Here is a 26,719-nt window from a genome sequence, read left to right as displayed (position 1 = left end):
GAAAGAAGGTTTCACTGTGATGATGATTTATCATTTTTAATTTATTTTATATGATTTAAGCCTTAGGAGAATTTATTGACTTTAATAGGCTTCAGCAAACATTGCTGTGAGCCTTGATTTATGTTGAGGTATTTATGAGAACCATTAGATTTCCCTCCTTGTGCTTCCTGAGCACACTCTGTTTTGGGGCAATGTTTCTGTGTCTATTGACTTCCTTCCACCAAAGAGAGCTTTTGTGAAATGCTACTTATTATTTTATTTGCAGATCTTGATAATTTACTTTAGGTGAAGGAGCAGCCTGAATAATTTAATTTATTTGGGGTTTAGGTATTATTCTCAAAAGTACAGTTTTCAACAGGTTAACTGTCTTTGGGATGGGTGCAGACTTTCTTGGATTCTCTTTAGTTTGGGAGCTCGCAGGGGAATACTATTTACTGTCAGTTTCTAACAAAGGCAATGTGCATTTTGAATATGGCAAGACACAAATTAGGCATGATACTCAGGCTGTGCAGTAATGGCCCCCAGATCCTGAGAGAAGTGCATTTGTACATTTGCTTGGTGATGAGTTGACCAGAACCATGTATTCCTTTGTCCTGGACCTTAATGGGTTACTGGCTTGAAGAGAAAGCAGAGATCTGTAGATAAAGCGCTCATTCTAACAGAAACGAGCAGTACTATTGCTCACCACCCCTTATTGGTTTTTTAATTCAGCCACATGTGAAAAGGATGCCAAGAGGAAGCACATTATGATTTATGAGTCGTGGAGCTTGCTGCACTAAGATTCTGAAAACTGTACCGCAAGCTTGTTCTGTGAATTTTGAAAAGAACACAAAGTTATTTTTAACCTCCTCATTTATAAAACTGGATGCTTAAAAACTATAACAAAATTATGATTTTAATGACTTTGTTTATATTTGGAGGAGGGAACTCAGCTATCTCAGATGAGATTCTTAGAGAAAATAATTAGTATCTTCTGTTTTAAATAATTCCCCAAGATGTGGGTTTGCTGGAGCTCTTTTTCTTGACCAAGAGAATTAGTTTTATCAGGTGGTGGCTTTAGTGCTGAGGAATGTGAGCCTCTGACATAGAAGCTTTGCTTGTCTTCTCCTTGGTTTGGCTTCTATCAAGGCTGATTTATATAATGTCAGATTTTTATGTAATTCTTCAAAATTTGAATGATTTTAGTTTTCAAACATAAGAGAATTGGTATGCTTTTGACTCTTATACACTTACAAATATATTTCTTGGAATAAAAAAAAAATTATCTCTCTTATACATACCCTGATCCTAATATCTGAGAGAAATAGCCATGAAGAAGAGGAAAGTGAAAATTTCTAATACATGTATATTAAGTTGTTTCAAAAGAGCCTTCTTTTTGTAAGGACTGTATTTTATTTCTGCTTGAATAAATACCACATACTGAAGATTGAATTACATTTGTGATTTCATTACTATTGACCAACTACACAGACACATGCACTTTTTTTCATACTATACAGTAGCACCATTTATTTTTATTTGATGCAATTAAAAATATAAATACCTTACTAATTTTCATATTAATTACATGTTGAACTGATAACATTTTAGATATATTAGATTAAAGTATAAAATATATAACTAATAAGGACCTATTGTATAACACAGGGAACTCTACTCCATACTCTGTAGTGACCTATATGGGGAAAGAATCTAAAAGAAGTGTTGGTATATGTATATGTATAACTGATTCACTTGGCTATATAGCAGAAAGTAATACAACATTGTGAATCAAGTATATGCCAATAAAAGTTAAAAATGAAATATACAAAGAGGCAAATTAAAAAATTACCATACAGAATTATCATAACAATTCAGTGTATTTCATAATGATAGACAGTATAAAATAAAGAACTTTGTTTTTCTCCCCTAAGAGTTTAGGACTAGAAGACTGTTGCTTAATACTTTGTCCTTGATTTCCAGAAGATAAAGTGTATAAAGGATAAAATAAACTTCTAGTGGAAATTATTTGCAAAATACTTCTATTTTCTTTTGTTTATCCATATTTAGGATATAATATACAAGTCAAAATAAATCCAGTATTGCTATCCAGTCTTGAGGTCTGAGTCCTTAAGCTCTCAGTGCAGCAGCTCGTCTCCTTGATTGGATTTCTTTGGTGTCAGACAGCATTGTCCATCAACACGAATGAACTGTGGCTTCTAGAGGGTAAATCGCATAATCAGCCCAACTTCACATTCAAAGCAACTTTCACCTTCTCCATCTCTCTAAATTAAATTCTAGGACAGTGTTTTAAACTTCAGTTCCTTTCACTTTCCTCAAGTTTAGTCAAGGAGAGTCTGGCTTATAATATAAAATACGATGTTTATTCTTACCCCAGTGGATGTGGACAGCAGCTGTGTGTTCTAACTTGCTTGGTAGTAGGACATCATCACAATTCTAATAAGACTTAGTGGATATTGCTTTCATTCTGTTAGAAAATAAGCATCCTGACTTAATGGGGACAAGTTATATAATCACAGAAACAATTCCAAATTGTCAGTTCTTGTACCCCTTGTTAAACCATACATGTGGTTATGTATACGTGTAAATGTATGCACATCGATTAAATGACTATGGTGATAATTTATTTAAAACTTAAATGCTATCCCATGTATGAGAAACATAACTGAAAACGCTCTTTAGAATAGTAACAGTCTGTGAAGAGTTCTCACAGCTACTTCCTCTTTTGTTGCCTCTAAGCTGAGTGTGCTGTGGGCTTAGTTGTTCAGCCTTGTCCAGCTCTTTGCACCCCTGTAGCCTGCCAGGCTCCTCTGTCCATGGAGATCCTACAGGCAAGAATGCTGGAGTGGTTTTCCATGCCCTCCTTCAGGGGATCTTCCCAACCCAGGGAATGAGTCTCTGGAAAACCATAAAAGCGTTGAAGATACATGATGGAAAAAGGCAACCACCTTGGCTTTTACAGCCTCTTTTGTCATATTTGATAATGTCTTCCCTCAGCTATTGGTATGGAAAGAGCTACCTGGTTCAGAAGACCTGAGTTCTATTGCAAAGCTTATAGCTTACTAGTCTGTTTCTCATATGAGAGTGTAATCTCCATGAGGGCAGGGACTGGGCTCTCGCCTCATTCATGATTTAGATCTTCAGTGGTCTATCATAATCTAAACTGATTTGTTCCACAAATATTTGAGAACCTTCTTTGGGCCAGGCACTGTTCTAGATGCTGGTGGTAGCCCAAGAAAAGAAACAAAATCCTTGTCTTTATGGTGTTTACACTCTGCTGCTGCTGCTGCAAGTCACTTCAGTCATGTCCGACTCTGTGCAACCCCATAGAGAGCAGCCCACCAGGCTCCCCTGTCCCTGGGATTCTCCAGGCAAGAATACTGGAGTGGGTTGCCATTTCCTTCTCCAGTTTACACTCTAGTTGGGACATATATGTGATAAGTGCATTGAAAGATAGTATAGCAGAGCATATAAGGCAGTGCCATGAAGAGTGGCTGTGGAGTCATTTTTGCTAAATAGAAATGAGCAAAGCCAGGAATGAGCCATGTGGATAGATGGGGATAGAGAGTTCAGGGCAGAATAATAGCAAGAGACCTTGAGTTACTTGATGTATTTGCAGAGTAGCAATAATAATAAAAGTGAACAAAAAGGAGTAAGCCTGAGATCATAGAGCTATTGGCATTAGGGCTTGAGGCTATTAGCTTTATTTGGTTAATAGGAGCTGTTAAGCTTGTTTTTCAGCCTCTGAGCAGGATATGCACTGACTTCCCTAATTCTTAAAATGCAGAACCTTCAGATTGATTTTTAGACTGCTGATTAATAACTCTAGGGATCTAGACCCTCGAATCCCACCCATCCCATTTTACTACTTGGTGATAATAACAGAAAGTTTCCAGAAGGAAAGTTAGTGGCAGTCTGAATGGGAGCTTTTCTTTGTTTTCTTCCTCAAGGGTGTCATTTCGGATCTCATTGGGTATAAATGGGAGAGTGTATTTATGGGAGGTGTAGTGTATTGTGAAGAACAAAAGAAATAAGGTGTTCTGTAGAAAATATACCATATTCCAGCACTGTTTAGTTTTTTAACTTCCCAATGCTAGTCCCGGTACATGGCTGAGCCTTTTAAAACAGTGATATATTTTGTCACCTACTCAACCCAAATTATTTGAGTTCATCAAACAGTTTGTTCAGGTTTTTCCATAAAGTGTTATGCGTACATGTTTTCGTAAGATGTTAGGTAATACATGTAAGCTGTTGACCTTGTGCTTTCAGAAATAGGCCTTTCTTTCTCTTTCCTTTTTTTTTTTGTTCTTCAATTTTATTTTATTTTTAAACTTTACATAATTGTATTAGTTTTGCCAAATATCAAAACGAATCCGCCACAGGTATACACGTGTTCCCCATCCTGAACCCTCCTCCCTTCTTCTCTTTCCTTTTTAAAACTAGACTTGAATGGAGTGTGGATCCACAGAGCAGGGAAGGGAATTAAAGAGCTTTTAAACATATGAAAAGCACCTAGGACAAAATGTTTTTTAATACTACCTCTTTTTTTCCCACCCAGTTGTTGGTAAGAATACAGGCATAGCTCAAAGATATTGCGGATTTGGTTTCAGATCACCATGCTAAAGTGAATATTGCAATAAAGCAAGTCACAAGCTTTGGTTTTCCAGTGCATGTAAGAGTTTTGTGTATACTATAGTGTGGTCTATTAAGTGTGCAATAGCATTACATCTAAATAATGTACAAACCTGAATTAAAAATGCTTTATGGTTAAAACATGCTAAACATCATGTGAACCTTCAGCAAGCTATAATCTTTTTCCTGGTGGGAGAGTCTTGCCTCAGTGTTGATGGCTGCTGACTGATCAGAGTGGTGGTTGCTGAAGGTTGGGATGACTGTGGCGATTTCTTAAGATAGCAATAAAATTTGCCCCATCACTTGACTCTTCCTTGTACTTGAACAATTATAGGCCATTGTAAGTTTACTAATTGGCCTAATTTCAGTATTATTGTGTCTCAGGGAATAGGAAAGCCAGAGAGGAGGGAGAGAGACAGAAGCGACCAGTTGGCAGAGCATTCATAACACATACATGTCTTGGTTTAGTTCGCTATCCTATATGGGTGTGGCTTGTGGCAACCCAAAACATTAACAATAGTAACATCAGAGATCACTTAGCACAGATCACCATAACAAATATAACAGTAGTGAGAAAGTCTAACACATTGCAAGAATTGCCATACTGTGACACAGACACATGAAGTGAACAAATGCTGTTGGAAAAAATGACGTTAGTAGACGTGGTTGATAGCAGGTTGCCACGAATCTTTGTTAAAAAAAGCAACATAAAACAAAACCCACAGTGTCTGCAGAGTGCAAATAAAGCACCACACAGTAAAACAAGGGTGTGCCTGTCTAGTCATTCTGGAAATTTATCTGATAGAAGTTAATGAAATTAAGTTAACATGTGCTGCATGGCCACTCTCTCAGGCCTAGGTATGCCTGACAGAAAATTCTAACAAAGGTAAAGGAATATATCAGAGAATTATCTTCTCATCTGTTTTGGTGGTGATAGGAGTAGTACTTAAGAGCTAGAGGTGCAGAGGTAGAAAACTTTTCCCTCCTTCCATTCTCAATTCTTTGGCTGGTCTAATGTAAATGTAGGGCTGATTCACTTTGCTGTACAGCAGAAAATAACACAATACATCCTCCAATAAAAAATTAAAAAACATTAACATAAGGCATATTGACAGGACAACATTTTCAGTTTACTTGTACAGGAGATTATAAAAATACAAGGCCTGACCAAAGAAGGCAGCATTTTATACCTTTTAGATAATTTAGACAATACATTTGTGAAGAACTGACAAAGCACAGGGGTTTGGGTTTGGGGTAACAAATTAGTGACGAGGTCACAAATATTGTTTATACAGGTTTCTTGGCTCTAAATTCTTTGGTTCTGGTGATAAGGATGCCTTTTATCCTTTTGGTACAGCGAGGGCACTTTTCACATGTGAGATTTGTTTCCTGTGGACAGAGGAGGTTCACAATATCTTTATTTACTGGTTTTTCCTTAAGTAACTTCAATTCAAAATAATCAGTGGCATATTCTTCTCTCTTGGGCTCCAAAATCACTGGGCTTTCCTTAGAAGGAAGGCTATGACAAACCTAGATAGTATATTAAAAAGCAGAGACATTACTTTGCCAACAAAGGTCCATCTAGTCAAAGCTGTGGTTTTTCCAGTAGTTGTGTACGAATATGAGAGTTGGACCATCAAGAAGGCTGAATGCCAAAGAATTGCTGCTTTCAAATTGTGATGCTAGAGAAGACTCTTGAGAGTCCCTTGGACAGTAAGGAGATCAAAAAAGTCAATCCTAAAGGAAATCAGTCGTGAATATTCATTGGAAGGACTGATGCTGAAGGTCCAACACTTTGGCCACCTGATGCAAAGAGCTGACTCACTGGAAAAAACCCTGATGCTGGGAAAGATTGAGGGCAGGAGGAGAAAGGGATGACAGTAGGTGAGATGGTTGGATGGCATCATCGACTCAATGGACGTGAGTTTGAGCAAACTCCAGGAGATGGAGAGGGACAGGGAGGCCTGGTGTTGCAAAGAATCAACAGAACTTAGTGCCTGAACAGCAACAATAATAACAATAACAATAGCAATATTCTTTATCAGAGGCAACAAAGATTTTTATAACTAAGGAACTGAAAAGTAAAGTGTGGAGGTTGTATACCCAACTTGTGCACTTCAGGGCAACAAATTAGATATAAATAGAGCAAAATGGACAGATATCAAAAAACTTAGATATTAAGAACCTGGTACAAGTTTAGAAAAAAAAGAATAAAAAAAATGAGATGTGCAGTCTACTATTTACTTTTAATAAGTGAATCACATTCCTATGAATTTCTTATTTTCATAAACCTATGACCATATTTCAGGACATATAACAAGCAGTTTAGGAAAGGGGTTGGGACACCAAGTAAGGTAGGATTTAGGTATACATTGGAAATTATGCCAAAGAGAGAGGCTTTCCAATGATGAGAGTGCCCTGTTTCCTTGCACCTGAGATCCAGAAGACAAAGAAAAGTCACGCTCTGTTATTTGAAAATCAAATAATCTTTTTTGATTCTCTGTTACTGTGATTCCAGGGATGTATTCCTGTGGGAGAACAAGTATTTGGAAGTAATTCTGAACAATTCATAACCATGAAATACACTTCAAAGATAACTTATGTAAAAGAAAATAAATTATTTTCTAAATAAACATGCACAGTGATGCCTCTTGGCAGTATGGTATTTAAAGTATTCTTTCAGAGAACACAAGGTTACTAGGGCTCACCTACAGAATGTGGGGAGGGGAATGGACTTGGAGGGCTGGCTGCTCATTTTTCCTTTTTATTTCTCCATTTCCACAATTATTCCTTTGTGAGATGTTTCTTCCCATCAGGTTCCCCATTTCTGCGTCTTTCACTAACTGGCTTCCTTCTGGGTGCTTTTACTGCCATGACGGGTGGCCTGGGGTAAGGGCCATGCTGGATGCTTACCTTGTGTTCAGAGTGCTTTTCTCTTTGAGATCGATTTTTCTTTTTTCTTTCACTTTTCTTATTTTCTCTGTTATTTTCTTAACTTCCTCCTTAAGAACGCTCCTTCCTTTTCCAATTTGAATGACATTTTATCCAATTCAGGACATTTTAGGGGCAGTACCTCAGTGACTTACTAGAACATATATTACCTCCCTCTTTCACACTCTTTCTACGCCCTGGTACATAGATACACTTGGATTTTAGCATTTTTAAGTAGAAAAGGTGAACTTATGCAGTCAGTTTTCAGTTCTGAAATGATAATACAGAAAATGAATCATCTTTTCAACACATTTTCTCTATTTGACTTTGTTTCTTTTTTATTAATATTATTTAAGTATTCATTTTATTCATATTCATTTTATTCATATTATTTAAATAATATGATCTAAAATCCATGATTTTGAGATATTCTTTTTTTTTTAATTTTATTTTATTTTTAAACTTTACATAATTGTATTAGTTTTGCCAAATATCAAAATGAATCCGCCACAGGTATACATGTGTTCCCCATCCTGAACCCTCCTCCCTCCTCCCTCCCCATTCCATCCCTCTGGGTCGTCCCAGTGCACCAGCCCCAAGCATCCAGTATCGTGCATCGAACCTGGACTGGCAACTCGTTTCATACATGATATTTTACATGTTTCAATGCCATTCTCCCAAATCTTCCCACCCTCTCCCTCTCTCACAGAGTCCATAAGACTGTTCTATATATCAGTGTCTCTTTTGCTGTCTCGTACACAGGGTTATTGTTACCATCTTTCTAAATTCCATATATATGTGTTAGTATACTGTATTGGTGTTTTTCTTTCTGGCTTACTTCACTCTGTATAATAGGCTCCAGTTTCATCCACCTCATTAGAACTGATTCAAATGTATTCTTTTTAATGGCTGAGTAATACTCCATTGTGTATATATACCACAGCTTTCTTATCCATTCATCTGCTGATGGACATCTAGGTTGCTTCCATGTCCTGGCTATTATAAACAGTGCTGCGATGAACATTGGGGTACACGTGTCTCTTTCCCTTCTGGTTTCCTCAGTGTGTATGCCCAGCAGTGGGATTGCTGGATCATAAGGCCGTTCTATTTCCAGTTTTTTAAGGAATCTCCACACTGTTCTCCATAGTGGCTGTACTAGTTTGCATTCCCACCAACAGTGCAAGAGGGTTCCCTTTTCTCCACACCCTCTCCAGCATTTATTGCTTGTAGACTTTTGGATCGCAGCCATTCTGACTGGCGTGAAATGGTACCTCATAGTGGTTTTGATTTGCATTTCTCTGATAATGAGTGATGTTGAGCATCTTTTCATGTGTTTGTTAGCCATCTGGATGTCTTCTTTGGAGAAATGTCTATTTAGTTCTTTGGCCCATTTTTTGATTGGGTCATTTATTTTCTGGAGTTGAGCTGTAGGAGTTGCTTGTATATTCTCGAGATTAGTTGTTTGTCAGTTGCTTCATTTGCTATTATTTTCTCCCATTCTGAAGGCTGTCTTTTCACCTTGCTAATAGTTTCCTTTGTTGTGCAGAAGCTTTTAAGGTTAATTAGGTCCCATTTGTTTATTTTTGCTTTTATTTCCAATATTCTGGGAGGTGGGTCATAGAGGATCCTGCTGTGATGTATGTCAGAGAGTGTTTTGCCTATGTTCTCCTCTAGGAGTTTTATAGTTTCTGGTCTTACGTTTAGATCTTTAATCCATTTTGAGTTTGTTTTTGTGTATGGTGTTAGAAAGTGTTCTAGTTTCATTCTTTTACAAGTGGTTGACCAGATTTCCCAGCACCACTTGTTAAAGAGATTGTCTTTAATCCATTGCATATTCTTGCCTCCTTTGTCAAAGATAAGGTGTCCATATGTGCATGGATTTATCCCTGGGCTTTCTATTTTGTTCCATTGATCTATATTTCTGTCTTTGTGCCAGTACCATACTGTCTTGATGACTGTGGCTTTGTAGTAGAGCCTGAAGTCAGGTAGGTTGATTCCTCCAGTTCCATTCTTCTTTCTCAAGATCGCTTTGGCTATTCGAGGTTTTTTGTATTTCCATACAAATTGTGAAATTATTTGTTCTAGCTCTGTGAATGAGATATTCTTTAGTGGATTAATTTTTAAAACTTCATTGAAGATTTCTTTCCCTTGTTGATCCAGTAAGGCAGTGATTCCTTTTCTCATACACAGATTCCACTTAGTTATTGGTTCTCAAAGGATAATTACTATTTAACTAATTATGTGCTAAGTGCTCTGCAGTGGCAGGGTAATTATACAACTGTACTGCACCATAACAAAATCACTGTGGTGTTTGGGGGAGTTTGTTTGACCAGAATTCATTTTGATGGTAATTCAAAGGCAATGGCACCCCACTCTAGTACTCTTGCCTGGAAAATCCCATGGACAGAGGAGCCTGGTGGGCTGCAGTCCATGGGGTCGCTAAGAGTCAGACATGACTGAGCGACTTCCCTTTCACTTTTCACTTTCATGCATTGGAGAAGGAAATGGCAACCCACTCCAGTGTTCTTGCCTGGAGAATCCCAGAGATGGGGGAGCCTGGTGGGCTGCCGTCTATGGGGTTGCACAGAGTCGGACACGACTGAAGCGACTTAGCAGCAGCATTTGATACCCAGAGGGCATAACATCAAGTTATTTGTAAGAAAATGGCAAATGTCATTTAGTTTCACATTATAACCTATTATAGTTTAGCACTGAACAAGTGAAGTGCATTCTTTCATGAAAATGAATTTCACACACATTCTTGGTTACTGGAGAGCTAAGCTTTTGGTTTTTCTGATTGGGAGATAGTTGCAAGGGTTCATTTAGGAAATATTGACCATGTGTGCCTAGTTTGAAATGCCATGCACATATAGGCAAGATTAGGCAAGAGTCAGTAAGCATAGCTACTGCTCACATGAGACTTCAGTTCTTCCATTTTCTCGGAGTACTGTGCATGGACTACTGCTTTGCAGTTACTGGTGAGGACACTGAGCCTCAGAGGGGATTCTTGTCTAATGTAAATTTCTAGGGTTTTACCCTTCCCCCCAGCTCCCTAGGTTCCAATTCAATAGTTTACGTGGAGGCCCAGAAATCTGCATTTTATCCACGTAGACTTAAATACTCCCCAGTTGAGTCCAAGACATCTTCAACTTTGATAGCCGCTAAGCGCCACGAGGACAACCAGGTTAATGTGTGTGAGGGTGTGTGTGACCTGTGGGCTGTTTGTTCTTTATTGTCCTCACCCCAGTGCTACTCTCTGACAAAGATGTATGTCACATCTTCTTTCTGATATAGGAACATTTATCCTTTGTTTTCAATTTCAAAATTCATGTTCATTTTGAAAATTAAGTCCCCCATTTAGAGTATTTGTTACAAAATATTGTGACATTAATAGATGTATATCTTGGAATGTGGGATATGGTGTGTATGATGAATGCAGCTCCTGGATTCACCAGTTATTTTAGAAGTCATTTTTAGAGGGTGTTAGGCTTTTTGGAGATCATTATTAAATTCTCCTTTCAAAGTAAGGATTAATTTAATTTGGCAGTTATGCAGAGGGACAGAGTATTGTATGTACATCATCCCTTTTAATCCACCTCCTCTTGAGAGAGTAATATTACATTTATTTCCACATGGGAAAATGTGGTATAGGGAAGCTAAGAAACTTGCTCAAAATCACACAGCTCAGTAAAAAGTCATTGCTAAACAAAATGTCAGTAATGCTGCTATGGGGAAAGAAAAAAAATAATTTTTCCTCAACCCTTCTAGGTTCTTGGCTGAGACCTCCCTCCTTTAATAAATAATAGATTAACAGGACAAAAACAAACAGCAGATGACTTGTTTACTTCTTATATACAAGGGAGATACGTAGGAAAACTAAGTGACTTCCCCAAATGACCTAAGCTACCACCTTAAATACTTTCTTTAGAGAAAGACAAAGGAGATGTTGGGAGAGAGAGAGGAGGTCAGTTTTGGGAGGTTGCCAGGGGAAACACAGCAGTCAAGGGTAGGATTGTTATGTGGATTTAATTCATGCCTTTTCCACTGATAAGAGATTCTAGAGATTTAAACATCCTCCTCCTGGTATGGAAAGGGAGATGTGGTTACAAATGGAGACTTCCTTTGTAAATATCTCTTACAAAAGGGTGACTTCTACTTGGTTTTCAAGAGCTTTTCCTATGTCTGCTATTTCTTTTTTTTTTTTTTTCTTTTTTTTTTTTTTTTTTAATTTTATTTTATTTTTAAACTTTACATAACTGTATTAGATTTGCCAAATATCAAAATGAATCCGCCACAGGTATACATGTGTTCCCCATCCTGAACCCTCCTCCCTCCTCCCTCCCCATTCCATCCCTCTGGGTCGTCCCAGTGCACCAGCCCCAAGCATCCAGTATCGTGCATCGAACCTGGACTGGCAACTCATTTCATACATGATATTTACATGTTTCAATGCCATTCTCCCAAATCTTCCCACCCTCTCCCTCTCCCACAGAGTCCATAAGACTGTTCTATACATCAGTGTCTCTTTTGCTGTCTCGTACACAGGGTTATTGTTACCATCTTTCTAAATTCCATATATATGCGTTAGTATACTGTATTGGTGTTTTTCTTTCTGGCTTACTTCACTCTGTATAATAGGCTCCAGTTTCATCCACCTCATTAGAACTGATTCAAATGTATTCTTTTTAATGGCTGAATAATACTCCATTGTGTATATGTACCACAGCTTTCTTATCCATTCATCTGCTGATGGACATCTAGGTTGCTTCCATGTCCTGGCTATTATAAACAGTGCTGCGATGAACATTGGGGTACTCGTGTCTCTTTCCCTTCTGGTTTTCTCAGTGTGTATGCCCAGCAGTGGGATTGCTGGATCATAAGGCATGTCTATTTCCAGTTTTTTAAGGAATCTCCACACTGTTCTCCATAGTGGCTGCACTAGTTTGCATTCCCACCAACAGTGGAAGAGGGTTCCCTTTTCTCCACACCCTCTCCAGCATTTATTACTTGTAGACTTTTGGATTGCAGCCATTCTGACTGGTGTGAAATGGTACCTCATAGTGGTTTTGATTTGCATTTCTCTGATAATGAGTGATGTTGAGCATCTTTTCATGTGTTTGTTAGCCATCTTTATGTCTTCTTTGGAGAAATGTCTATTTAGTTCTTTGGCCCATTTTTTGATTGGGTCATTTATTTTTCTGGAGTTGAGCTGTAGGAGTTGCTTGTATATTCTCGAGATTAGTTGTTTGTCAGTTGCTTCATTTGCTATTATCTTCTCCCATTCTGAAGGCTGTCTTTTCACCTTGCTAATAGTTTCCTTTGATGTGCAGAAGCTTTTAAGGTTAATTAGGTCCCATTTGTTTATTTTTGCTTTTATTTCCAATATTCTGGGAGGTGGGTCATAGAGGATCCTGCTGTGATGTATGTCAGAGAGTGTTTTGCCTATGTTCTCCTCTAGGAGTTTTATAGTTTCTGGTCTTACGTTGAGATCTTTAATCCATTTTGAGTTTATTTTTGTGTATGGTGTTAGAAAGTGTTCTAGTTTCATTCTTTTACAAGTGGTTGACCAGAGTTCCCAGCACCACTTGTTAAAGAGATTGTCTTTAATCCATTGTATATTCTTGCCTCCTTTGTCGAAGATAAGGTGTCCATATGTGCGTGGATTTATCTCTGGGCTTTCTATTTTGTTCCATTGATCTATATTTCTGTCTTTGTGCCAGTACCATACTGTCTTGATAACTGTGGCTTTGTAGTAGAGCCTGAAGTCAGGTAGGTTGATTCCTCCAGTTCCATTCTTCTTTCTCAAGATCGCTTTGGCTATTCGAGGTTTTTTGTTTTTCCATACAAATTGTGAAATTATTTGTTCTAGCTCTGTGAAGAATGCTGTTGGTAGCTTGATAGGGATTGCATTGAATCTATAGATTGCTTTGGGTAGTATACTCATTTTCACTACATTGATTCTTCCAATCCATGAACATGGTATATTTCTCCATCTGTTAGTGTCCTCTTTGATTTCTTTCACCAGTGTTTTATAGTTTTCTATATATAGGTCTTTAGATTCTTTAGGTAGATATATTCCTAAGTATTTTATTCTTTCCGTTGCAATGGTGAATGGAATTGTTTCCTTAATTTCTCTTTCTGTTTTCTCATTATTAGTGTATAGGAATGCAAGGGATTTCTGTGTGTTGATTTTATATCCTGCAACTTTACTATAGTCATTGATTAGTTCTAGTAATTTTCTGGTGGAGTCTTTAGGGTTTTCTATGTAGAGGATCATGTCATCTGCAAACAGTGAGAGCTTTACTTCTTCTTTTCCAATTTGGATTCCTTTTATTTCTTTTTCTGCTCTGATTGCTGTGGCCAAAACTTCCAAAACTATGTTGAATAGTAATGGTGAAAGTGGGCACCCTTGTCTTGTTCCTGACTTTAGAGGAAATGCTTTCAATTTTTCACCATTGAGGATAATGTTTGCTGTGGGTTTGTCATATATAGCTTTGATTATGTTGAGGTAGGTTCCTTCTATTCCTGCTTTCTGGAGAGTTTTTATCATAAATGGATGTTGAATTTTGTCAAAGGCTTTCTCTGCATCTATTGAGATAATCATATGGTTTTTATTTTTCAATTTGTTAATGTGGTGTATTACATTGATTGATTTGCGGATATTGAAGAATCCTTGCATCCCTGGGATAAAGCCCACTTGGTCATGGTGTATGATCTTTTTAATGTGTTGTTGGATTCTGATTGCTAGAATTTTGTTAAGGATTTTTGCATCTATGTTCATCAGTGATATTGGCCTGTAGTTTTCTTTTTTTGTGGGATCTTTGTCAGGTTTTGGTATTAGGGTGATGGTGGCCTCATAGAATGAGTTTGGAAGTTTACCATCCTCTGCAATTTTCTGGAAGAGTTTGAGCAGGATAGGTGTTAGCTCTTCTCTAAATTTTTGGTAGAATTCAGCTGTGAAGCCGTCTGGACCTGGGCTTTTGTTTGCTGAAAGATTTTTGATTACAGTTTCAATTTCCGTGCTTGTGATGGGTCTATTAAGATTTTCTATTTCTTCCTGATCGAGTTTTGGAAAGTTGTACTTTTCTAAGAATTTGTCCATTTCTTCCACGTTGTCCATTTTATTGGCATATAATTGTTGATAGTAGTCTCTTATGATCCTTTGTATTTCTGTGTTGTCTGTTGTGATCTCTCCATTTTCATTTCTAATTTTATTGATTTGATTTTTCTCCCTTTGTTTCTTGATGAGTCTGGCTAATGGTTTGTCAATTTTATTTATCCTTTCAAAGAACCAGCTTTTGGTTTTGTTGATTTTTGCTATGGTCTCTTTTGTTTCTTTTGCATTTATTTCTGCTCTAATTTTTAAGATTTCTTTCCTTCTACTAACCCTGGGGTTCTTCATTTCTTCCTTTTCTAGTTGCTTTAGGTGTAGAGTTAGGTTATTTATTTGACTTTTTTCTTGTTTCTTGAGGTGTGCCTGTATTGCTATGAACTTTCCCCTTAGGACTGCTTTTACCGTGTCCCACAGGTTTTGGGTTGTTGTGTTTTCATTTTCATTCGTTTCTATGCAAATTTTGATTTCTTTTTTGATTTCTTCTGTGATTTGTTGGTTATTCAGCAGCGTGTTGTTCAGCCTCCATATGTTGGATTTTTTAATAGTTTTTCTCCTGTAATTGAGATCTAATCTTACTGCATTGTGGTCAGAAAAGATGCTTGGAATGATTTCTATTTTTTTGAATTTACCAAGGCTAGCTTTATGGCCCAGGATGTGATCTATCCTGGAGAAGGTTCCATGTGCGCTTGAGAAGAAGGTGAAATTCATTGTTTTGGGATGAAATGTCCTATAGATATCAATTAGGTCTAACTGGTCTATTGTATCGTTTAAAGTTTGTGTTTCCTTGTTAATTTTCTGTTTAGTTGATCTATCCATAGGTGTGAGTGGGGTATTCAAGTCTCCCACTATTATTGTGTTATTGTTAATTTCTTCTTTCATACTTGTTAGCATTTGTCTTACATACTGCGGTGCTCCCGTGTTGGGTGCATATATATTTATAATTGTTATATCTTCTTCTTGGATTGATCCTTTGATCATTATGTAGTGACCATCTTTGTCTCTTTTCACAGTCTTTGTTTTAAAGTCTATTTTATCTGATATGAGTATTGCTACTCCTGCTTTCTTTTGGTCCCTATTCGCATGGAAAATCTTTTTCCAGCCCTTCACTTTCAGTCTGTATGTGTCCCCTGTTTTGAGGTGGGTCTCTTGTAGACAACATATGCAGGGGTCTTGTTTTTGTATCCATTCAGCCAGTCTTTGTCTTTTGGTTGGGGCATTCAACCCATTTACGTTTAAGGTAATTACTGATAAGTATGACCCCGTTGCCATTTACTTTATTGTTTTGGGTTCGAATTTATACACAATTTTTGTGTTTCCTGTCTAGAGAATATCCTTTAGTATTTGTTGGAGAGCTGGTTTGGTGGTGCAGAATTCTCTCAGCTTTTGCTTGTCTGAAAAGCTTTTGATTTCTCCTTCATACTTGAATGAGATCCTTGCTGGGTACAATAATCTGGGCTGTAGATTATTTTCTTTCATCATTTTAAGTATGTCTTGCCATTCCCTCCTGGCTTGAAGAGTTTCTATTGAAAGATCAGCTGTTATCCTTATGGGAATTCCCTTGTGTGTTATTTGTTGTTTTTCCCTTGCTGCTTTTAATATTTGTTCTTTGTGTTTGATCTTTGTTAATTTGATTACTATGTGTCTTGGGGTGTTTCGCCTTGGGTTTATCTTATTTGGGACTCTCTGGGTTTCTTGGACTTGGGTGATTATTTCCTTCCCCATTTTAGGGAAGTTTTCAACTATTATCTCCTCAAGTATTTTCTCATGGTCTTTCTTTTTGTCTTCTTCTTCTGGGACCCCTATGATTCGAATGTTGTAGCGTTTAATATTGTCCTGGAGGTCTCTGAGATTGTCCTCATTTCTTTTAATTCGTTTTTCTTTTATCCTCTCTGATTCATTTATTTCTACCATTCTATCTTCTAATTCACTAATCCTATCTTCTGCCTCTGTTATTCTACTATTTGTTGCCTCCAGAGTGTTTTTAATTTCACTTATTGCATTATTCATTATATACTGACTCTTTTTTATTTCTTCTAAGTCCTTGTTAAACCTTTCTTGCATCTTCTCAATCCTTGCCTCCAGGCTATTTATCTGTGATTCCATTTTAATTTCAAGATTTTGGATCAATTTCACTATCATTATTCGGAATTCTTTATCAGGTAGATTCCCTATCTCTTCCTCTTTGGTTTGGTTTGGTGGGCATTTATCCTGTTCCTTTATCTGCTGGCTATTCCTCTGTCTCTTCATCTTGTTTAAATTGCTGAGTTTGGGGTGTCCTTTCTGTATTCTGGCAGTTTGTGGAGTTCTCTTTATTGTGGCGTTTCCTCGCTGTGTGTGGGTTTGTACAGGTGGCTTGTCAAGGTTTCCTGGTTAGGGAAGCTTGTGTCGATGTTCTGGTGGATGGAGCTGTATTTCTTCTCTCTGGAGTGTAATGAAATGTCCAGTAATGAGTTATGAGATGTCTATGGTTTTGGGGTGACTTTGGGCAGCCTGTATCTTGAAGCTCAGGGCTGTGTTCCTTTGTTGCTGGAGAATTTGCTTGTTATGTCTTTCCCTGGAACTTGTTGGCCCTTGTGTGGTGCTTGGTTTCAGTGTCGGTATGGAGGCGTTTGATGAGCTCCTGTCAATTAATGTTCCTTGGAGTCAGGAGTTCCCTGGAGTCAGGGATTGGACTTAAGCCTCCTACTTCCAGTTATCGGTCTTAATTTTACAGTAGTTTCAAAACTTCTCCTTCTATACAGCACCACTGATAAAACATCTACGTTAAAGATGAAAAGTTTCTCTACTGTGAGGGTCACTCAGAGAGGTTCACAGCGTTACATGGAGAAGAGAAGAGGGAGGAGGGAGTTAGAGGTGACCCAAATGAGATGAGGTGGAATCAATAGTGGAGAGAGTGGGCTAGCCAGTAGTCACTTCCTTATGTGCACTCCACAACTGGACCACTCAGAGATGTTCACGGAGTTATACAGGGAAGAGAAGAAGGAGGCAGGAGACAGAGGTGGCCAGAAGGATAAAAGGGGGAAATGAAAAGGCGGGAGACAGATCCAGCCAGTAATCAGTTCCTTAAGTGTTCTCCACCGTCTGGAACACACAGAAATTCACAGAGTTGGGTAGAGTAGAGAGGGGTTAGGGAGGAGATACAGGTGACCTGGTGGAGAAAATGGAGAGTCCAAAGGGAGAGAGAGCAGTCAAGCCAGTAATCTCGTACACTAGTGAAAAATGGGTCCTGAAGATTGGGTTCTTAAAGGTACAAAATTGGTAACAAATACATAAAAACAAAAATTAGAAATTAGAGTAGAGTTTGGAATTTCAAAAGTGCGATGTTAATGAAAAGGAGAAGGAAAAGAAAGAGAGAAAAAACGAACAAAGAAAAACAAACAAGGTCGTGAAAGTAATAAAGAAACTACAGGTACAAAATTGATAACTAATACCAAACAGCAAAAATTAAAAATCCAGAGTAGAGTTTGGAATTTCAAAAATACAACGTTAAAAAAAAAAAAAAAAAAGAAGAAGAAGAAAAATAAAGAGAGAAAACAAACAAACCAACAAAAACAATGTCGCAAAAATTATAAAGAAAATACAGGTACAAAATTGATATCAAATACCAAAAAGCATAAATTAAAAATCTTGAGTAGAGTTTGGAATTGCAGATATACGATGTTATATAAAAGAAGAAGAGAAAGAAACAGAGGAAAAAAAAAAAAGTCACAGCAATTATGAAAAAAACTATAGGTACAAAATTGATAACATATATCAAAAGGCTAAAATTAAAAATCTAGAGTAGAGTTTGGAATTTCAAAAATGCAATGTTAAAGAAAAGAAGAAAAAGAAAAAAGAAAAAGAAAAAAAAAAAAAAAAAAAAAAAAACCACGGTCAAAAAATTATAAAATATATATATGAAGTTTGCTGAAGAAGAAAAAAAAAAAAAAATAGGGTCTTTTTTTTTTTTTTTGCAAAGTAATAGTTATAAAAGTGAAAATTAAAGGACAATAGAGGACTTAAAAAAATTTTTTTTTTTTAATTAAAAAAAAAAAGAAAGAAAGAAAGATTGATCGTAAAAATAGTAAAAATATATCTAGGTCTTTCTCTGGTTTTGTTGTGAGTATTGTGGGTTCAGTTCATTTTTGGCAGTTCCTTAGTCCGACTTATATTTCTCAAGATCTATAGGCCCCTTCCTATGTAATCCGTAGTAACCACAGGGTTTTAATCTATGGCCTGTAGCTTCCAAGGCGTTTCCCTCTGTTAGAGCTTCTTCTGTTTGCTGGTCTCTTCAGTGTCTGGTTCCCGCCCTGACACAAAGGGGACGGTGGAGGACCCTATTTTTTTTTTTTTTTTTTTTTTTTTTTTTAATTTAGGCTCACTTGTTTAGCCGCGCTGTGGGGAGGGAGGGAGGGATGCTGCAAACAGATAACACTGGTGTGCGCTCGAAGTGCCTCAGCCACACTGGGTCTGCCCCCGCTCACGGCGCGTGTAACCTCCCTGCCCACACTGCTTGGGCTCTAGGTTGTTCCGCCGGGAACAATCAGAGGCCGGCCCTGGACTGAGCTCCCAGGTCCAAGCCGCTCAGGTTCAGGCACTCGGGTAGTCCTCAGAGGCGCAGACTCGGTTGGGCCTGCGTTTTGTGTTCTTCCCAGGTCGAGCAGCTCAGGCGATGAGGTGCTTGGCGGGCGCCAATGCTGCGACTTATCGCCTCCCCGCCACTCGGTTATCTGGGTGTAAAACCGGCGCACCTTCTCAGGCAGATGTTGACCGTCCAGACCCCCAAGAAGTTTTAGTTAGCAAAGAAGCCTGCTTACAGTTTTATAGATAGTGTCTCTCTGGGGCTGCGATTGCCCCCTTCCGGCTCTGGTTGCCTGTCACCGGAGGGGGAGGTCTGCAGCCGGCTATCTCTGTTCAGTCCTTTGTTCTGTGCGCGGGCCTGGCGGTGTCTTAGGTTAGGGCTGGCTTTTCGCGTGGTAGATATCCCACAGTCTGGTTTGCTAGCCCAAATTATTTCGCTCAGATAGCGCTCAGGACATTCGGCCCGATTCTTACTCTAAGGGACACAGCCCGCGCCGCACTTCCCTGCCCAGCCCCCGCTTGCTAATGCCGTGTGCAGGCGTCTGCGCTGCTTCTCCGCTGGGGGAGTTCCCGTAGGGCTCACAGTCCGCGATTTTTAATTGTTTATTTTTTTTTTCCCCTCCCTTTTATGTTGCCCTCTGTGCTTCCAAAGCTCGGCACAGATTCGGCAGTGAGAGGGTTTCCTGGTGTTTGGAAACTTCTCTCTTTTTAAGACTCCCTTCCCGGGACGGAACTCCGTCCCTCCCTCTTTTGTCTCTTTTTTTGTCTTTTATATTTTTTCCTACCTCCTTTCGAAGAGTTGGGCTACTTTTCTGGGTGCCTGATGTCCTCTGCCGGCATTCGGAAGTTGTTTTGTGGAATTTACTCGATGTTTAAATGCTCTTTTGATGAATTTGTGGGGGAGAAAGTGTTCTCCCCGTCCTACTCCTCCGCCATCTTGGCTCCTCCTCCCCTATGTCTGCTATTTCTTAAGAATAACCAGTACCCTAAAATAATCCTTATGCCAAGGGGACATATTTGAGGTAAATTCTGCCCTCCTTCACTGCTTCTGACACCCTTACCATAGACAGTGTTGTGGGGCTGTTTTCATGAAAGTGAAAGTTGCTCAGTTGTGTCCAACGGTTTGGGACCCCATGGACTATATAGTCCATGGAATTCTCCAGGGCAGAATACTGGAGTGGGTAGCCTTTCCCTTCTCCAAGGGATCTTCCCAACCCAGGGATCAAACCCAGGCCTCCCGCATTGCAGGTGGATTCTTTACCAGTTGAGCCACAAGGGAAGCCCAAGAATACTGGAGTGGGTAGTCTATCCTTTCTCCAGGGGATCTTCCCGACACAGGAATAGAACCGAGGTCTCCTGCATTGTAGGTGGATTCTTTACCAACTGAGGTATGATGTTTCCATGATTCCTAAAAAATAAATTCTTAATCAAAAAGAAGGCAACTCTTAGTCTACTGAAATCTTATTATGATCCTTTCTTTTCCCTTTACCCTGCAACAATCAAAGGATGTCTGAGAACTGATCAGAAGAATGAGGACACCACTATGTTAGCATTATTAAGAACCTGGCTGAAAGACTGTTGTTCACAAAAGTGGCTGTTTTGCATTGATTTATGCTGAATAAGACAAAGGGAAAGAGTGGCCACATACTCTAGGAAATGACAAAGACTTGTAGAATTAAATGAATGCAGCTACGAGAAAGCTCTGCTTTGAAAAAGAGTGACAATTTTACTTCCTTGGTCTACCAATTATAAGATGAGCAAATAGGATGTTCTTTTTAGAGGCCAGGTTCAGGGTTACTGAATGAGTTTCATGAAAGAAGAGGTTTCAGTCAGAAAAGGCTTGCTGACGGCATCACATCCATTGTCTGAGCTTTGCAATGGAAGACAGGACATGCTTACTTGGTGAACAACATCAAATAAGAAAATCAAACAATAAGGCATTTTTGTTTCATAATTTGCTAGAGCTTTTATAATATTTCTAGTGTGAATACAAAGAGCCTAGACCATCTTTTAGAGAAGGAGATAATTAAAAATGCTTTTTTTAGTATTAGCAATTTAGAACCATTTTAAAATTTGGAGATAAAATGTTTTATTTATCCACAGATTTTGCTAAGAGAAGAATTGAAATATTGATCATATCAACCATTTAATGAAGCTTGGGCAGAAAAGTTTGTCTTTCATTTGGATTAAAATATATTAAATTTATAAAGCAAGTTCACAGGAAAAGTTGCAAAATGTTTTGTGCTTAAAATGAATGTTTTTTATATTATTTTCCTTATAATGTTTGAATCGTAATAAACGCTGCTGACCAGATTCAAAGTAAAAACTGATTGAGTCATATGTGTTTCTTTTAACAGCTAGGATAGTCCATTTAAAAATTGTTTTTATGATATTTATTTTCAGAGTTATGTATGTTGCAAGATAAACTGAAGCATATTAAAACTTTTTGGAGTCTAATTGAGTAAAAAATCGATTCCAATTTGGCAGCATCAAAGTTATTAAATAGAAGTAGTTAGGAATGCTTCTCCTACAGGAACCAGGGCAAAACTTACAGAACAGAAGGTGTGGAAACAAAGAAAGTAAACTATTTGCTTGGCTATGGCTTAATGCCTAGTTGGCTGTTTGTGATTGGTCCTTCTTAAGCTTTGATCTTGTAGCTCTGAGACATTTACAGGCTTAGATTTTGGGTAGGTTCCATAGAACCCCCCATGGCATTTGAGCCACCTCAGTTTAATGACCTCATTGTTTAGTTAACAATAACAGCTCTGGCTGTTGGAAAAAAAAAATTTGTCTTTTGATTGGGTGCCTAGTGAATTCAACAGTGGCTCAGTGAAGAGGTTGAAAGGTCAAATCATATCATCTTTGACTTTTTCATCTATGAAAGATTTGTCTAAGCTGGTGAAGCGGGAAAATGATTTTTAAAGGTTTGCCTCTTGAATTCCTCTTGATGTTTCAGGATAAGACTGCTAATATCTAGAATTGTACCTACCTTTGCATTAGAAATTGCAGATAATTTAAAAATTTCTTGGTTCATCTGGCTTTAGACCAGGGATTTACATTTATAACAATGGCTGAATTCTCCCCAAATGATTGGCTGTGTTGGGCAGGTGGAAATTTGCTCCCCTTTGCCTTCTTGAATTCTTTTTGGCTACTCTAATAATTAAATTGAAACAAGACAGTCACATGTGAAAAAAAAATTAGTTGATTTGCACAGAAGTCTCATAGAAATGAGACCCCCAAAGTGACTAAAACAGACTGTATATCATTACTAGACAAAGAACCAGTTATTTGTGAAGATTTAACAAAGAAAAGGTGCTAGTGCTTAGGCTAGCCAACTAGTAAAGAAATAAGTTTGTTTATGCAGTTTTCTTAGCTTTGAATTCTTTAAGTCTGATGATAGGATGCTTTCTATCCTCTGGGTGTAAGGAGGATACCTTCATATGAGTTTGTTTCCTGCATTCAGGGGGAAAGCAGGTTGTAACTTTAATTGAAAATAAAGAATATGCCTTAGAGGCATAAGGAACAGTCTGTTCTGGCCACCAGAAGCTGTATAGATTCTTTGCACATAACTTTGTCATAACCATGTGCTGTCAATTGGTATTGCATGCCTAGCTGTTGGGGTTTCCCAGGTGGCTCAGTGATAAAAAATCTGCCTGCCAATGTAGGAGACCCAGGAGACACGGGTTCAATCTCTGGGTCGGGAAGATCCCCAGGAGGAGTAAATGGCAACCTGCTCCGGAATTCTTGCCTGGAAAATTCCAGGGACAGAGGAGCCTGGTTGTGTTATAGTCCCTGGGGTTGCAAAGAGTCAGAAGCAACTGAGCACGCTTGAGCACTGAGCCTAGCTGTTGTTTAGATGAACTGATGATAATTGAGACTTTTTATTTTTGGACCAAGCAGTCAGTTTGCCACTGATGAAAAAAAATCTTTCCTTCATTTTTGTAGCACATGAGTTTTTTTCACCAAAGGAAACTGCATTGATTAATAATTCAAATGCTAGTATCCTTGCAAGTGTCTTATCACATAAGCTGTAGAGCCTGGATTTCATTCTGCTGTGAGCATTGTGCAGATCATCTGTTCTGGGTGGCATTGCTGCTGTAACAGTGTGAATTGCACTTTTAATTTGTCTTCCCATCTGACAGCACATCTAATTATACTTTATAAAATCTGTTTTAAATGATACTTATACCTTCCATTGAAAGATATTTACATAAAGGCGAAGATTAAATAAACATTTAAAAGTTATATCATCAAATCATTTAATTCAATCACCCCTTCCATTGCATTTGAAATGTAATACACATTTTGTTCTTACTTAGCTAATTTTCAGGAAAACCAGAGTGTGGCCAGAAACGACTGATTAGAATGAGAGTGAGAGATAAGAAATGACCTTCACTTGCTTTGAAGTTATTGGGTCACCCAATTTACATATCTGAGTATTTGGAAACTTTTTTCTACCACTAAACTTCTTTCTTTTTAAGTTTTCTTTAGACTTACATGTTTGGCAAGAGTAGTGAATAGGCCAGGCACATATTTTAATTATGTAGAGACTGAGAGATTCAATCACACCTCTTTAAATGCAATGGGTTACATTCCTTTTTCTCCCTTTGTCTTGCTTAGTCTTTTTCTGCCGCTGTCTTAATTTTTAATACTGTTAACATAATAGCTGATCTGCTTACTAGAGCATCATTATTTTTACATAATACACATTGTTATTCTTCTTTTTCTGGAGAGTTTCAATAAGAATTATTACATTAAAAAATAAAGCTTTTTTCCCCCCAGACATCTAATGATTGTGATTACTTTTACAAGCCACGTTGATTCTTAAACTTGGCTATACATTTGGAGCTTTAAAAAACAATTAATGACTGGCTCTCATCTCCCGAAGTTTATAATTAAATTAGTCTGGGGTGCAGCCAAGTTCTAGGGATTTAAGAAGTTCCCAGATGATCCTAATGTGCAGCAAAGTCTGAGAGCTGCTGTTCTCAAGGGCTAATCAGGGTTCCTTGAGGGAGTTCTGTATTAACAATGGTTTCCAACCTGTCTGCACATTGGGATCCCCTGGGGAACTTCAAATAATAATGATGCTTGTGCCGCAAACCCAGAGGTTGTGATTTAATTGCTATAGATGGTGATTTGGAATTTTTAAAATTCCCCATATGATTCTAATATGAAAACGAGGTTAGGAACCACTGTGTTAACCTGTAATTAAAAAATAATAATCTAAATGGTATTTTCTAAGAACATCACAACTTATCTACATTTGCAACATGTAATAAAAATGAGATATGAAGTATTCTTTCCCCTTGATTGTTATATAAGGGAGTAGGTTAGAGGCACTTGAAACTTATAGCATTTTTGTAGTGTACCTTTAATTTGCATTCCTGTCTGCTCCTAAGTAGAAGAAATGAACTCAATGACTTTTAGTAGTAATATCTATAATCTGTTTTTGATAGGTGTATTAAAAACATGCATTTATCTTAATGGGTATGATAATGCTTGATGAGGAAAAAGTTGCTCTCTTATACAATTCATGTGAATATTTTCACCTTGGGATGATAATAAAGTGTTCTGTTTTCTGGTGCTAGTATTTGAATGGAATATTGAGGTAGGTGGGAAGATGATTTCTAAAGCATGAGTTATTTCATTTGGGTCACTTGATTTTTGTGTAAGATACATCCTCTACTTCCTATCATGGATCTGTAATCCAGTTGATCCTGGTTTAAGGGTTACTCCTTCCACTTTCCCTCAGATAGTTCTTGTATGCTTCTTTCTCTTGCCATCTCATGCCCTTATGCCCAGCTATTCCTCCAAATGACTTACTGCTGCCAATAATATCTATTTCAAATTATCAGTTTGTTCTTAAGTACAAGTGATTCGATCTTTTAGAAAAATCTTTCTACTTGTTCACACTGCATTACAGATTCTTCATTCTGTATTCTTTTTTTACTGCTTAGTTCTTTCCCCATTTCTAGCTTCCCTAAGTTATCCAGACCAAATACCTTTATACCTTGTCCATCAGTAAGGTTTGGCCAAGAAAACAAAATGCAAGCTATGAATTCTAACTGCAAATGTTTTAATATATGGACTTAGGATCCACACTGGAGAAGGCAATGGCACCCCACTCCAGTACTCTTGCCTGGAAAATCCCATGGACGGAGGAGCCTGGTAGGCTGCAGTCCATGGGGTCGCTAAGAGTCGGACATGACCGAGCAACTTCACGTTCACTTTTCACTTTCATGCATCGGAGAAGGAAATGGCAACCCACTCCAGTGTTCTTGCCTGGAGAATCCCAGGGATGGGGGAGCCCGATGGGCTGCCGTCTATGGAGTCGCACAGAGTCAGACATGACTGAAGCGACTTAGCAGCAGCAGCAGCAGGATCCATACAACTTTGCAAGGTCTAGGAGAGTGAAATTAACTAAGTTAACTAAGCTAATTTAAGGTCCTCCCTTCTTAACTTGTTCTCTATAAATACTGATGCCCTCACCCTGGTGCTTGATTTATTATTGGATGTAACTTATTTTCCTCTATTAACTTCTCTTCTCATAATATTAATAACAAAATAGAATATATTCAAGAATATTATATAATTTACCATTTTCTGATTCCTTCCCATCTTTAATGACCTAGGTAAACTTTCTTTTTTTCTTTTCTTTTTCTAAAGGAAATCTCTGATCACCTTTTCTCATGTGATTTTTGGATGCGTATTCAACATACATTGTCTTTGACTTCCAATCATTCCTTGTTCTTTTTTTCACTAATTTTGTCACTCCTTATTTTGCCCTGCTTTCCATATCCTCCAATTTTTCTTTTCATTCTTTAACTTCACTAATGACATGTTTTTCTATATCCAGTAACTTTTTTCAATCTTGATTCATCTAGAATTAATGAGTCACTAGATGTAGGGGTTACCTTCTCATTTTTGGAGTTCCTAGGTCTAAATGTAGATGTGCCAGAAGAAATGTTCCTCACCTTGCTAGCTTTTCATTTGTTTGTTTTACTTGTTTAAAGTGAATCACTGAGGACCCTTTTTTTTTTTTTCATTGCCTAAACCCTTTTGGGATTTTTCTCTGTTCGCAATGCAGCCGTTCTGATTTGGGTGTTCACGATGCTTTCTGTAGGAGCTTGCTAATTGGTGACTGTGGTTTCTGTAACCACTTAACAACTCCTCTATCCTGGCCCAGTAGGGACTTAATGCAGGTTTGGTAACTCATTTTCTTTAAAAAGTGCTTCCATTATGTCATTTTCTTGTAGAAGACAGTTTTTGTTATAACCAAGTTCCTTTGACTATTGTAAGGTCCTTCAGGCTCTGGGCTTGATCTGCTATTTTATTCTTAACACCATAACCTCTGAAAGGAAAATATTATATTGACTACATTGATTTATTTCTTATATTTCACATGTGTTATTCCCCTTTTGCTCATTTAACTTTTGCGTATCTTTGATAGCTAGCTTTGTTCTTATCATATTTAATAAATAA

At 37.9% G+C, this 26,719-nt stretch overlaps 1 protein-coding gene and 1 long non-coding RNA gene across 10 annotated transcripts in view; one reads left to right on the top strand and one right to left on the bottom strand.

Annotated features, from left to right (window-relative positions):
- TAFA2 (TAFA chemokine like family member 2) overlaps positions 1 to 26,719 on the top strand; it is a 582,804-nt gene that overhangs the window by 261,047 nt on the left and 295,038 nt on the right. The gene's annotated exons all lie outside the window — the stretch shown is intronic.
- On the bottom strand, positions 17,825 to 20,197 carry LOC129650601 (uncharacterized). Its single transcript, XR_008713862.1, has 2 exons — positions 20,023 to 20,197; positions 17,825 to 19,386 (listed from the first exon to the last, which is right to left on the bottom strand). It is a non-coding gene; the product is annotated as an uncharacterized LOC129650601 (long non-coding RNA).

Source organism: Bubalus kerabau, chromosome 1, assembly GCF_029407905.1.
Source record: "Bubalus kerabau isolate K-KA32 ecotype Philippines breed swamp buffalo chromosome 1, PCC_UOA_SB_1v2, whole genome shotgun sequence".
Classification (NCBI taxonomy): domain Eukaryota; kingdom Metazoa; phylum Chordata; class Mammalia; order Artiodactyla; family Bovidae; genus Bubalus; species Bubalus kerabau.
Note: the sequence above shows the minus strand (reverse complement) of the source record. Positions and strands in the feature narration are given on the sequence as shown.